Raw genomic sequence first — 13,967 nt, 5'->3', positions numbered from 1 at the left:
CCACCAGTATTTAATTCTATAGGAAACAATAAAGCCATCTCATGTGTCTGACCATTTTCTTTCCAATCATGGAAAAAAGTATAAATATAGCGAATACATATATATAACAACTATATGATGTAAAAACAGACATATATTTATGTATAATATATACATGTGGTGTAAACATGGAAATATGTTTTTCACATATTTGGCCAGAGGGCAACTGTGGACCCTCTGAACTGTCTGCCCCCGGGGCAATTCCCCTTCTGGGATGTCTCCACAAGAGGGCAGCTGTGGACCCTCTGAACTGTCTGCCCCCGGGGCAATTCCCCTTCTGGGATGTCTCCACAAGAGGGCAGCTGTGGACCCTCTGAACTCTCTCCCCCAGGGGCAATTCCCCTTCTGGGATGTCTCCACTAGAGGGCATCTGTGGACCCTCTTTACTCTCTGCCCCCGGGGCAGTTGCCCTTCTGTGTTGTCTCCACAGGGGGCAGTTGTGGACTTTCCAAACTCTCTGCCTCCGGGGCACTTACATTCTCTGATGTCTCCTCAGAACTGCAGCTGCTCTTCTCTCAACTCTTCTCAGAGGGTCAGTTGTGTTCCCTTTCCTCACTATTGAGAGGCCTTTGTATTTCCTGTCCTCTCTCTGCCTTTTTGAAAAATTTCATTCCCATTCCATAAGCAACCGTGAATCAGAACAGGCCCCCCCACAACTCAATCACGGGTCACAATGCACAGCTGCTGAGGTCCTTGCAAAACTGAACCCCTTTCCCGCAGCTGGGGTTCATACCAAAAAACCCCTCTATTGTTTTCCAGGCACTCTTCAGCTCATTATATCCAACTTGGTCCCCCTGGCTAGCAATTTTTCCTACCTACTCTGTGCCAGTAAGAGTAAGTATTCCAGTATGTAGTATTTACATGTTGCCACCTTTGTGCCTGTCACTGTCTTCAAGACTTTGCATAAATACATAACAGCTAACCTTGACATCCTGCCTAATGTGTGGGCTGCAATGTGCTATGGACCCGATATTTGTACTACTCATACTACCATTTAGGGTTCTTACTCTTTTAGGTCATTGAAGAAGGAAATTTAGAGACATTCATACAAAGAGTTTGACTGTATACCCCCTTCATACCACCTGCTGTGAGCCATTCAATGTTTGAGACCTCTTAAACGTGGTGATCCGTCCTTTTGGCACCTCGTGTGTGCCAAAAATTCTCCTTGGAAACGGCCATTTATGAACACTTATGGTTTCCTTGTGCAGCAACTACTAAGTAGCAATCATTTAGCAAAGAGCCTTGCATATATTAAAAAATATATCTAGCATTTTTAGCAATTATTTCCAGTGACTGTGCCAAGCATTACAGAGCAAGGCATAATCATGACTAGTATGTGCAAGGAAACGCACCACGTGAAACACTCTCTCTCTCTTCATCATACCTCCTATGTGTATCCCGCCAAATATGTGCCTTTCACTGTTCCCAGGAATTTCCATCCAGAAAGGTTTAGACTTTAATACTGGCTACTGTGTGACAGTCATTGTGCCAACGGCTGTATATTTATTAATAATAATAATAACTAGCATCGATGGTACCGACTATGGATCATTCAGTGTCGAAGGGAATTCGCAGGACATCCTAAAACGTGTTAGCCTTTATAACACGTGCTGTGTGCCAGTCACGCTTTACATTTGTTGACCATAACTGGGGTTGATGTCACCTAATATGTGCGGGTAATTGTCCTATTCGGTGTCCATTTAGGAATCCTAAGAGTTTCCAATCATACCCCCGAGTAAGTGGCATTTATTTTACAAAAGCTTTCTAGATATTGACCCGTCTTGGGGTTCCGCCTCACTTGGGAGACTCCCCCATCTTGGGGTTCCAGACCACCTACTACGTATCCTGTCCGATGCCTTGTGTCCCAGGTGCCAAAGCCTGGTCTCTTGCATGGCCTCCTGACCTGGAAATTCTAGCCCAAAGGTGTTTCCCCTTCAGAGTGGTCAATCCCTTGCCAGGGCTCTTTATTCAGATATGATATTCTCTTCTATGAGGATGACCCCAAGTCCTCTAGAATTTTCACCCCTCTGTGTTCACCCTGAGGCAGAAAATTTGCAGAAAGGAGGGTGAGGCTTTTGTCCTCAGTAGAGCCCAGAGTGTAACTTGATCATGTCTGAACCCAACCTGCAACCCTCTCCTTCTAGGAATTCTGAATGTTGGCTGTACCACCTTGGTTTGTCCTGTGCGTCGTTCCATTGAGTTTGCAGTCCACTGAAACCCCTAGCACAAAGGGACCCTGGGTATCACCTAGTCCAAAGTTTCTTAAATTGTGGGTTATAACCACTACTGGGGTCAGGTAACCGAATAGAGGGGTCATGAAAAATTAGTATTCCACCAGTATTTAATTCTATAGGAAACAATAAAGCCATCTCATGTGTCTGACCATTTTCTTTCCAATCATGGAAAAAAGTATAAATATAGCGAATACATATATATAACAACTATATGATGTAAAAACAGACATATATTTATGTATAATATATACATGTGGTGTAAACATGGAAATATGTTTTTCACATATTTGGCCAGAGGGCAACTGTGGACCCTCTGAACTGTCTGCCCCCGGGGCAATTCCCCTTCTGGGATGTCTCCACAAGAGGGCAGCTGTGGACCCTCTGAACTGTCTGCCCCCGGGGCAATTCCCCTTCTGGGATGTCTCCACAAGAGGGCACCTGTGGACCCTCTGAACTGTCTGCCCCCGGGGCAATTCCCCTTCTGGGATGTCTCCACAAGAGGGCAGCTGTGGACCTCTGAACTCTCTTCCCCCGGGGCAATTCCCCTTCTGGGATGTCTCCACAAGAGGGCAGCTGTGGACCCTCTGAACTCTCTCCCCCAGGGGCAATTCCCCTTCTGGGATGTCTCCACTAGAGGGCAGCTGTGGACCTCTTTACTCTCTGCCCCCGGGGCAGTTGCCCTTCTGTGTTGTCTCCACAGGGGGCAGTTGTGGACTTTCCAAACTCTCTGCCTCCGGGGCACTTACATTCTCTGATGTCTCCTCAGAACTGCAGCTGCTCTTCTCTCAACTCTTCTCAGAGGGTCAGTTGTGTTCCCTTTCCTCACAATTGAGAGGCCTTTGTATTTCCTGTCCTCTCTCTGCCTTTTTGAAAAATTTCATTGCCATTCCATAAGCAACCGTGAATCAGAACAGGCCCCCCCACAACTCAATCACGGGTCACAATGCACAGCTGCTGAGGTCCTTGCAAAACTGAACCCCTTTCCCGCAGCTGGGGTTCATACCAAAAAACCCCTCTATTGTTTTCCAGGCACTCTTCAGCTCATTATATCCAACTTGGTCCCCCTGGCTAGCAATTTTTCCTACCTACTCTGTGCCAGTAAGAGTAAGTATTCCAGTATGTAGTATTTACATGTTGCCACCTTTGTGCCTGTCACTGTCTTCAAGACTTTGCATAAATACATAACAGCTAACCTTGACATCCTGCCTAATGTGTGGGCTGCAATGTGCTATGGACCCGATATTTGTTACTACTCATACTACCATTTAGGGTTCTTACTCTTTTAGGTCATTGAAGAAGGAAATTTAGAGACATTCATACAAAGAGTTTGACTGTATACCCCCTTCATACCACCTGCTGTGAGCCATTCAATGTTTGAGACCTCTTAAACGTGGTGATCCGTCCTTTTGGCACCTCCTGTGTGCCAAAAATTCTCCTTGGAAACGGCCATTTATGAACACTTATGGTTTCCTTGTGCAGCAACTACTAAGTAGCAATCATTTAGCAAAGAGCATTGCATATATTAAAAAATATATCTAGCATTTTTAGCAATTATTTCCAGTGACTGTGCCAAGCATTACAGAGCAAGGCATAATCATGACTAGTATGTGCAAGGAAACGCACCACGTGAAACACTCTCTCTCTCTTCATCATACCTCCTATGTGTATCCCGCCAAATATGTGCCTTTCACTGTTCCCAGGAATTTCCATCCAGAAAGGTTTAGACTTTAATACTGGCTACTGTGTGACAGTCATTGTGCCAACGGCTGTATATTTATTAATAATAATAATAACTAGCATCGATGGTACCGACTATGGATCATTCAGTGTCGAAGGGAATTCGCAGGACATCCTAAAACGTGTTAGCCTTTATAACACGTGCTGTGTGCCAGTCACGCTTTACATTTGTTGACCATAACTGGGGTTGATGTCACCTAATATGTGCTGGTAATTGTCCTATTCGGTGTCCATTTAGGAATACTAAGAGTTTCCAATCATACCCCCGAGTAAGTGGCATTTATTTTATAAAAGCTTTCTAGATATTGACCCGTCTTGGGGTTCCGCCTCACTTGGGAGACTCCCCCATCTTGGGGTTCCAGACCACCTACTACGTATCCTGTCCGATGCCTTGTGTCCCAGGTGCCAAAGCCTGGTCTCTTGCATGGCCTCCTGACCTGGAAATTCTAGCCCAAAGGTGTTTCCCCTTCAGAGTGGTCAATCCCTTGCCAGGGCTCTTTATTCAGATATGATATTCTCTTCTATGAGGATGACCCCAAGTCCTCTAGAATTTTCACCCCTCTGTGTTCACCCTGAGGCAGAAAATTTGCAGAAAGGAGGGTGAGGCTTTTGTCCTCAGTAGAGCCCAGAGTGTAACTTGATCATGTCTGAACCCAACCTGCAACCCTCTCCTTCTAGGAATTCTGAATGTTGGCTGTACCACCTTGGTATGTCCTGTGCGTCGTTCCATTGAGTTTGCAGTCCACTGAAACCCCTAGCACAAAGGGACCCTGGGTATCACCTAGTCCAAAGTTTCTTAAATTGTGGGTTATAACCACTACTGGGGTCAGGTAACCGAATAGAGGGGTCATGAAAAATTAGTATTCCACCAGTATTTAATTCTATAGGAAACAATAAAGCCATCTCATGTGTCTGACCATTTTCTTTCCAATCATGGAAAAAAGTATAAATATAGCGAATACATATATATAACAACTATATGATGTAAAAACAGACATATATTTATGTATAATATATACATGTGGTGTAAACATGGAAATATGTTTTTCACATATTTGGCCAGAGGGCAACTGTGGACCCTCTGAACTGTCTGCCCCCGGGGCAATTCCCCTTCTGGGATGTCTCCACAAGAGGGCAGCTGTGGACCCTCTGAACTGTCTGCCCCCGGGGCAATTCCCCTTCTGGGATGTCTCCACAAGAGGGGCACCTGTGGACCCTCTGAACTGTCTGCCCCCGGGGCAATTCCCCTTCTGGGATGTCTCCACAAGAGGGCAGCTGTGGACCTTCTGAACTCTCTTCCCCCGGGGCAATTCCCCTTTTGGGATGTCTCCACAAGAGGGCAGCTGTGGACCCTCTGAACTCTCTCCCCCAGGGGCAATTCCCCTTCTGGGATGTCTCCACTAGAGGGCAGCTGTGGACCCTCTTTACTCTCTGCCCCCGGGGCAGTTGCCCTTCTGTGTTGTCTCCACAGGGGGCAGTTGTGGACTTTCCAAACTCTCTGCCTCCGGGGCACTTACATTCTCTGATGTCTCCTCAGAACTGCAGCTGCTCTTCTCTCAACTCTTCTCAGAGGGTCAGTTGTGTTCCCTTTCCTCACAATTGAGAGGCCTTTGTATTTCCTGTCCTCTCTCTGCCTTTTTGAAAAATTTCATTGCCATTCCATAAGCAACCGTGAATCAGAACAGGCCCCCCCACAACTCAATCACGGGTCACAATGCACAGCTGCTGAGGTCCTTGCAAAACTGAACCCCTTTCCCGCAGCTGGGGTTCATACCAAAAAACCCCTCTATTGTTTTCCAGGCACTCTTCAGCTCATTATATCCAACTTGGTCCCCCTGGCTAGCAATTTTTCCTACCTACTCTGTGCCAGTAAGAGTAAGTATTCCAGTATGTAGTATTTACATGTTGCCACCTTTGTGCCTGTCACTGTCTTCAAGACTTTGCATAAATACATAACAGCTAACCTTGACATCCTGCCTAATGTGTGGGCTGCAATGTGCTATGGACCCGATATTTGTTACTACTCATACTACCATTTAGGGTTCTTACTCTTTTAGGTCATTGAAGAAGGAAATTTAGAGACATTCATACAAAGAGTTTGACTGTATACCCCCTTCATACCACCTGCTGTGAGCCATTCAATGTTTGAGACCTCTTAAACGTGGTGATCCGTCCTTTTGGCACCTCCTGTGTGCCAAAAATTCTCCTTGGAAACGGCCATTTATGAACACTTATGGTTTCCTTGTGCAGCAACTACTAAGTAGCAATCATTTAGCAAAGAGCATTGCATATATTAAAAAATATATCTAGCATTTTTAGCAATTATTTCCAGTGACTGTGCCAAGCATTACAGAGCAAGGCATAATCATGACTAGTATGTGAAAGGAAACGCACCACGTGAAACACTCTCTCTCTCTTCATCATACCTCCTATGTGTATCCCGCCAAATATGTGCCTTTCACTGTTCCCAGGAATTTCCATCCAGAAAGGTTTAGACTTTAATACTGGCTACTGTGTGACAGTCATTGTGCCAACGGCTGTATATTTATTAATAATAATAATAACTAGCATCGATGGTACCGACTATGGATCATTCAGTGTCGAAGGGAATTCGCAGGACATCCTAAAACGTGTTAGCCTTTATAACACGTGCTGTGTGCCAGTCACGCTTTACATTTGTTGACCATAACTGGGGTTGATGTCACCTAATATGTGCTGGTAATTGTCCTATTCGGTGTCCATTTAGGAATACTAAGAGTTTCCAATCATACCCCCGAGTAAGTGGCATTTATTTTATAAAAGCTTTCTAGATATTGACCCGTCTTGGGGTTCCGCCTCACTTGGGAGACTCCCCCATCTTGGGGTTCCAGACCACCTACTACGTATCCTGTCCGATGCCTTGTGTCCCAGGTGCCAAAGCCTGGTCTCTTGCATGGCCTCCTGACCTGGAAATTCTAGCCCAAAGGTGTTTCCCCTTCAGAGTGGTCAATCCCTTGCCAGGGGTCTTTATTCAGATATGATATTCTCTTCTATGAGGATGACCCCAAGTCCTCTAGAATTTTCACCCCTCTGTGTTCACCCTGAGGCAGAAAATTTGCAGAAAGGAGGGTGAGGCTTTTGTCCTCAGTAGAGCCCAGAGTGTAACTTGATCATGTCTGAACCCAACCTGCAACCCTCTCCTTCTAGGAATTCTGAATGTTGGCTGTACCACCTTGGTATGTCCTGTGCGTCGTTCCATTGAGTTTGCAGTCCACTGAAACCCCTAGCACAAAGGGACCCTGGGTATCACCTAGTCCAAAGTTTCTTAAATTGTGGGTTATAACCACTACTGGGGTCAGGTAACCGAATAGAGGGGTCATGAAAAATTAGTATTCCACCAGTATTTAATTCTATAGGAAACAATAAAGCCATCTCATGTGTCTGACCATTTTCTTTCCAATCATGGAAAAAAGTATAAATATAGCGAATACATATATATAACAACTATATGATGTAAAAACAGACATATATTTATGTATAATATATACATGTGGTGTAAACATGGAAATATGTTTTTCACATATTTGGCCAGAGGGCAACTGTGGACCCTCTGAACTGTCTGCCCCCGGGGCAATTCCCCTTCTGGGATGTCTCCACAAGAGGGCAGCTGTGGACCCTCTGAACTGTCTGCCCCCGGGGCAATTCCCCTTCTGGGATGTCTCCACAAGAGGGCAGCTGTGGACCCTCTGAACTGTCTGCCCCCGGGGCAATTCCCCTTCTGGGATGTCTCCACCAGAGGGCAGCTGTGGACCCTCTGAACTGTCTGCCCCCGGGGCAATTCCCCTTCTGGGATGTCTCCACAAGAGGGCAGCTGTGGACCTTCTGAACTCTCTTCCCCCGGGGCAATTCCCCTTCTGGGATGTCTCCACAAGAGGGCAGCTGTGGACCCTCTGAACTCTCTCCCCCAGGGGCAATTCCCCTTCTGGGATGTCTCCACTAGAGGGCAGCTGTGGACCCTCTTTACTCTCTGCCCCCGGGGCAGTTGCCCTTCTGTGTTGTCTCCACAGGGGGCAGTTGTGGACTTTCCAAACTCTCTGCCTCCGGGGCACTTACATTCTCTGATGTCTCCTCAGAACTGCAGCTGCTCTTCTCTCAACTCTTCTCAGAGGGTCAGTTGTGTTCCCTTTCCTCACAATTGAGAGGCCTTTGTATTTCCTGTCCTCTCTCTGCCTTTTTGAAAAATTTCATTGCCATTCCATAAGCAACCGTGAATCAGAACAGGCCCCCCCACAACTCAATCACGGGTCACAATGCACAGCTGCTGAGGTCCTTGCAAAACTGAACCCCTTTCCCGCAGCTGGGGTTCATACCAAAAAACCCCTCTATTGTTTTCCAGGCACTCTTCAGCTCATTATATCCAACTTGGTCCCCCTGGCTAGCAATTTTTCCTACCTACTCTGTGCCAGTAAGAGTAAGTATTCCAGTATGTAGTATTTACATGTTGCCACCTTTGTGCCTGTCACTGTCTTCAAGACTTTGCATAAATACATAACAGCTAACCTTGACATCCTGCCTAATGTGTGGGCTGCAATGTGCTATGGACCCGATATTTGTTACTACTCATACTACCATTTAGGGTTCTTACTCTTTTAGGTCATTGAAGAAGGAAATTTAGAGACATTCATACAAAGAGTTTGACTGTATACCCCCTTCATACCACCTGCTGTGAGCCATTCAATGTTTGAGACCTCTTAAACGTGGTGATCCGTCCTTTTGGCACCTCCTGTGTGCCAAAAATTCTCCTTGGAAACGGCCATTTATGAACACTTATGGTTTCCTTGTGCAGCAACTACTAAGTAGCAATCATTTAGCAAAGAGCATTGCATATATTAAAAAATATATCTAGCATTTTTAGCAATTATTTCCAGTGACTGTGCCAAGCATTACAGAGCAAGGCATAATCATGACTAGTATGTGAAAGGAAACGCACCACGTGAAACACTCTCTCTCTCTTCATCATACCTCCTATGTGTATCCCGCCAAATATGTGCCTTTCACTGTTCCCAGGAATTTCCATCCAGAAAGGTTTAGACTTTAATACTGGCTACTGTGTGACAGTCATTGTGCCAACGGCTGTATATTTATTAATAATAATAATAACTAGCATCGATGGTACCGACTATGGATCATTCAGTGTCGAAGGGAATTCGCAGGACATCCTAAAACGTGTTAGCCTTTATAACACGTGCTGTGTGCCAGTCACGCTTTACATTTGTTGACCATAACTGGGGTTGATGTCACCTAATATGTGCTGGTAATTGTCCTATTCGGTGTCCATTTAGGAATACTAAGAGTTTCCAATCATACCCCCGAGTAAGTGGCATTTATTTTACAAAAGCTTTCTAGATATTGACCCGTCTTGGGGTTCCGCCTCACTTGGGAGACTCCCCCATCTTGGGGTTCCAGACCACCTACTACGTATCCTGTCCGATGCCTTGTGTCCCAGGTGCCAAAGCCTGGTCTCTTGCATGGCCTCCTGACCTGGAAATTCTAGCCCAAAGGTGTTTCCCCTTCAGAGTGGTCAATCCCTTGCCAGGGCTCTTTATTCAGATATGATATTCTCTTCTATGAGGATGACCCCAAGTCCTCTAGAATTTTCACCCCTCTGTGTTCACCCTGAGGCAGAAAATTTGCAGAAAGGAGAGTGAGGCTTTTGTCCTCAGTAGAGCCCAGAGTGTAACTTGATCATGTCTGAACCCAACCTGCAACCCTCTCCTTCTAGGAATTCTGAATGTTGGCTGTACCACCTTGGTATGTCCTGTGCGTCGTTCCATTGAGTTTGCAGTGCACTGAAACCCCTAGCACAAAGGGACCCTGGGTATCACCTAGTCCAAAGTTTCTTAAATTGTGGGTTATAACCACTACTGGGGTCAGGTAACCGAATAGAGGGGTCATGAAAAATTAGTATTCCACCAGTATTTAATTCTATAGGAAACAATAAAGCCATCTCATGTGTCTGACCATTTTCTTTCCAATCATGGAAAAAAGTATAAATATAGCGAATACATATATATAACAACTATATGATGTAAAAACAGACATATATTTATGTATAATATATACATGTGGTGTAAACATGGAAATATGTTTTTCACATATTTGGCCAGAGGGCAACTGTGGACCCTCTGAACTGTCTGCCCCCGGGGCAATTCCCCTTCTGGGATGTCTCCACAAGAGGGCAGCTGTGGACCCTCTGAACTGTCTGCCCCCGGGGCAATTCCCCTTCTGGGATGTCTCCACAAGAGGGCAGCTGTGGACCTTCTGAACTCTCTTCCCCCGGGGCAATTCCCCTTCTGGGATGTCTCCACAAGAGGGCAGCTGTGGACCCTCTGAACTCTCTCCCCCAGGGGCAATTCCCCTTCTGGGATGTCTCCACTAGAGGGCAGCTGTGGACCCTCTTTACTCTCTGCCCCCGGGGCAGTTGCCCTTCTGTGTTGTCTCCACAGGGGGCAGTTGTGGACTTTCCAAACTCTCTGCCTCCGGGGCACTTACATTCTCTGATGTCTCCTCAGAACTGCAGCTGCTCTTCTCTCAACTCTTCTCAGAGGGTCAGTTGTGTTCCCTTTCCTCACTATTGAGAGGCCTTTGTATTTCCTGTCCTCTCTCTGCCTTTTTGAAAAATTTCATTCCCATTCCATAAGCAACCGTGAATCAGAACAGGCCCCCCCCCACAACTCAATCACGGGTCACAATGCACAGCTGCTGAGGTCCTTGCAAAACTGAACCCCTTTCCCGCAGCTGGGGTTCATACCAAAAAACCCCTCTATTGTTTTCCAGGCACTCTTCAGCTCATTATATCCAACTTGGTCCCCCTGGCTAGCAATTTTTCCTACCTACTCTGTGCCAGTAAGAGTAAGTATTCCAGTATGTAGTATTTACATGTTGCCACCTTTGTGCCTGTCACTGTCTTCAAGACTTTGCATAAATACATAACAGCTAACCTTGACATCCTGCCTAATGTGTGGGCTGCAATGTGCTAAGGACCCGATATTTGTTACTACTCATACTACCATTTAGGGTTCTTACTCTTTTAGGTCATTGAAGAAGGAAATTTAGAGACATTCATACAAAGAGTTTGACTGTATACCCCCTTCATACCACCTGCTGTGAGCCATTCAATGTTTGAGACCTCTTAAACGTGGTGATCCGTCCTTTTGGCACCTCGTGTGTGCCAAAAATTCTCCTTGGAAACGGCCATTTATGAACACTTATGGTTTCCTTGTGCAGCAACTACTAAGTAGCAATCATTTAGCAAAGAGCATTGCATATATTAAAAAATATATCTAGCATTTTTAGCAATTATTTCCAGTGACTGTGCCAAGCATTACAGAGCAAGGCATAATCATGACTAGTATGTGAAAGGAAACGCACCACGTGAAACACTCTCTCTCTCTTCATCATACCTCCTATGTGTATCCCGCCAAATATGTGCCTTTCACTGTTCCCAGGAATTTCCATCCAGAAAGGTTTAGACTTTAATACTGGCTACTGTGTGACAGTCATTGTGCCAACGGCTGTATATTTATTAATAATAATAATAACTAGCATCGATGGTACCGACTATGGATCATTCAGTGTCGAAGGGAATTCGCAGGACATCCTAAAACGTGTTAGCCTTTATAACACGTGCTGTGTGCCAGTCACGCTTTACATTTGTTGACCATAACTGGGGTTGATGTCACCTAATATGTGCTGGTAATTGTCCTATTCGGTGTCCATTTAGGAATACTAAGAGTTTCCAATCATACCCCCGAGTAAGTGGCATTTATTTTACAAAAGCTTTCTAGATATTGACCCGTCTTGGGGTTCCGCCTCACTTGGGAGACTCCCCCATCTTGGGGTTCCAGACCACCTACTACGTATCCTGTCCGATGCCTTGTGTCCCAGGTGCCAAAGCCTGGTCTCTTGCATGGCCTCCTGACCTGGAAATTCTAGCCCAAAGGTGTTTCCCCTTCAGAGTGGTCAATCCCTTGCCAGGGCTCTTTATTCAGATATGATATTCTCTTCTATGACGATGACCCCAAGTCCTCTAGAATTTTCACCCCTCTGTGTTCACCCTGAGGCAGAAAATTTGCAGAAAGGAGGGTGAGGCTTTTGTCCTCAGTAGAGCCCAGAGTGTAACTTGATCATGTCTGAACCCAACCTGCAACCCTCTCCTTCTAGGAATTCTGAATGTTGGCTGTACCACCTTGGTATGTCCTGTGCGTCGTTCCATTGAGTTTGCAGTCCACTGAAACCCCTAGCACAAAGGGACCCTGGGTATCACCTAGTCCAAAGTTTCTTAAATTGTGGGTTATAACCACTACTGGGGTCAGGTAACCGAATAGAGGGGTCATGAAAAATTAGTATTCCACCAGTATTTAATTCTATAGGAAACAATAAAGCCATCTCATGTGTCTGACCATTTTCTTTCCAATCATGGAAAAAAGTATAAATATAGCGAATACATATATATAACAACTATATGATGTAAAAACAGACATATATTTATGTATAATATATACATGTGGTGTAAACATGGAAATATGTTTTTCACATATTTGGCCAGAGGGCAACTGTGGACCCTCTGAACTGTCTGCCCCCGGGGCAATTCCCCTTCTGGGATGTCTCCACAAGAGGGCAGCTGTGGACCCTCTGAACTGTCTGCCCCCGGGGCAATTCCCCTTCTGGGATGTCTCCACAAGAGGGCAGCTGTGGACCCTCTGAACTGTCTGCCCCCGGGGCAATTCCCCTTCTGGGATGTCTCCACAAGAGGGCAGCTGTGGACCTTCTGAACTCTCTTCCCCCGGGGCAATTCCCCTTCTGGGATGTCTCCACAAGAGGGCAGCTGTGGACCCTCTGAACTCTCTCCCCCAGGGGCAATTCCCCTTCTGGGATGTCTCCACTAGAGGGCAGCTGTGGACCCTCTTTACTCTCTGCCCCCGGGGCAGTTGCCCTTCTGTGTTGTCTCCACAGGGGGCAGTTGTGGACTTTCCAAACTCTCTGCCTCCGGGGCACTTACATTCTCTGATGTCTCCTCAGAACTGCAGCTGCTCTTCTCTCAACTCTTCTCAGAGGGTCAGTTGTGTTCCCTTTCCTCACAATTGAGAGGCCTTTGTATTTCCTGTCCTCTCTCTGCCTTTTTGAAAAATTTCATTGCCATTCCATAAGCAACCGTGAATCAGAACAGGCCCCCCCACAACTCAATCACGGGTCACAATGCACAGCTGCTGAGGTCCTTGCAAAACTGAACCCCTTTCCCGCAGCTGGGGTTCATACCAAAAAACCCCTCTATTGTTTTCCAGGCACTCTTCAGCTCATTATATCCAACTTGGTCCCCCTGGCTAGCAATTTTTCCTACCTACTCTGTGCCAGTAAGAGTAAGTATTCCAGTATGTAGTATTTACATGTTGCCACCTTTGTGCCTGTCACTGTCTTCAAGACTTTGCATAAATACATAACAGCTAACCTTGACATCCTGCCTAATGTGTGGGCTGCAATGTGCTATGGACCCGATATTTGTTACTACTCATACTACCATTTAGGGTTCTTACTCTTTTAGGTCATTGAAGAAGGAAATTTAGAGACATTCATACAAAGAGTTTGACTGTATACCCCCTTCATACCACCTGCTGTGAGCCATTCAATGTTTGAGACCTCTTAAACGTGGTGATCCGTCCTTTTGGCACCTCCTGTGTGCCAAAAATTCTCCTTGGAAATGGCCATTTATGAACACTTATGGTTTCCTTGTGCAGCAACTACTAAGTAGCAATCATTTAGCAAAGAGCCTTGCATATATTAAAAAATATATCTAGCATTTTTAGCAATTATTTCCAGTGACTGTGCCAAGCATTACAGAGCAAGGCATAATCATGACTAGTATGTGCAAGGAAACGCACCACGTGAAACACTCTCTCTCTCTTCATCATACCTCCTATG

This window comes from Sminthopsis crassicaudata, chromosome 1 (genome assembly GCF_048593235.1).
Source record: "Sminthopsis crassicaudata isolate SCR6 chromosome 1, ASM4859323v1, whole genome shotgun sequence".
Lineage (NCBI taxonomy): Eukaryota > Metazoa > Chordata > Mammalia > Dasyuromorphia > Dasyuridae > Sminthopsis > Sminthopsis crassicaudata.
This window is presented reverse-complemented; position numbering follows the sequence as displayed.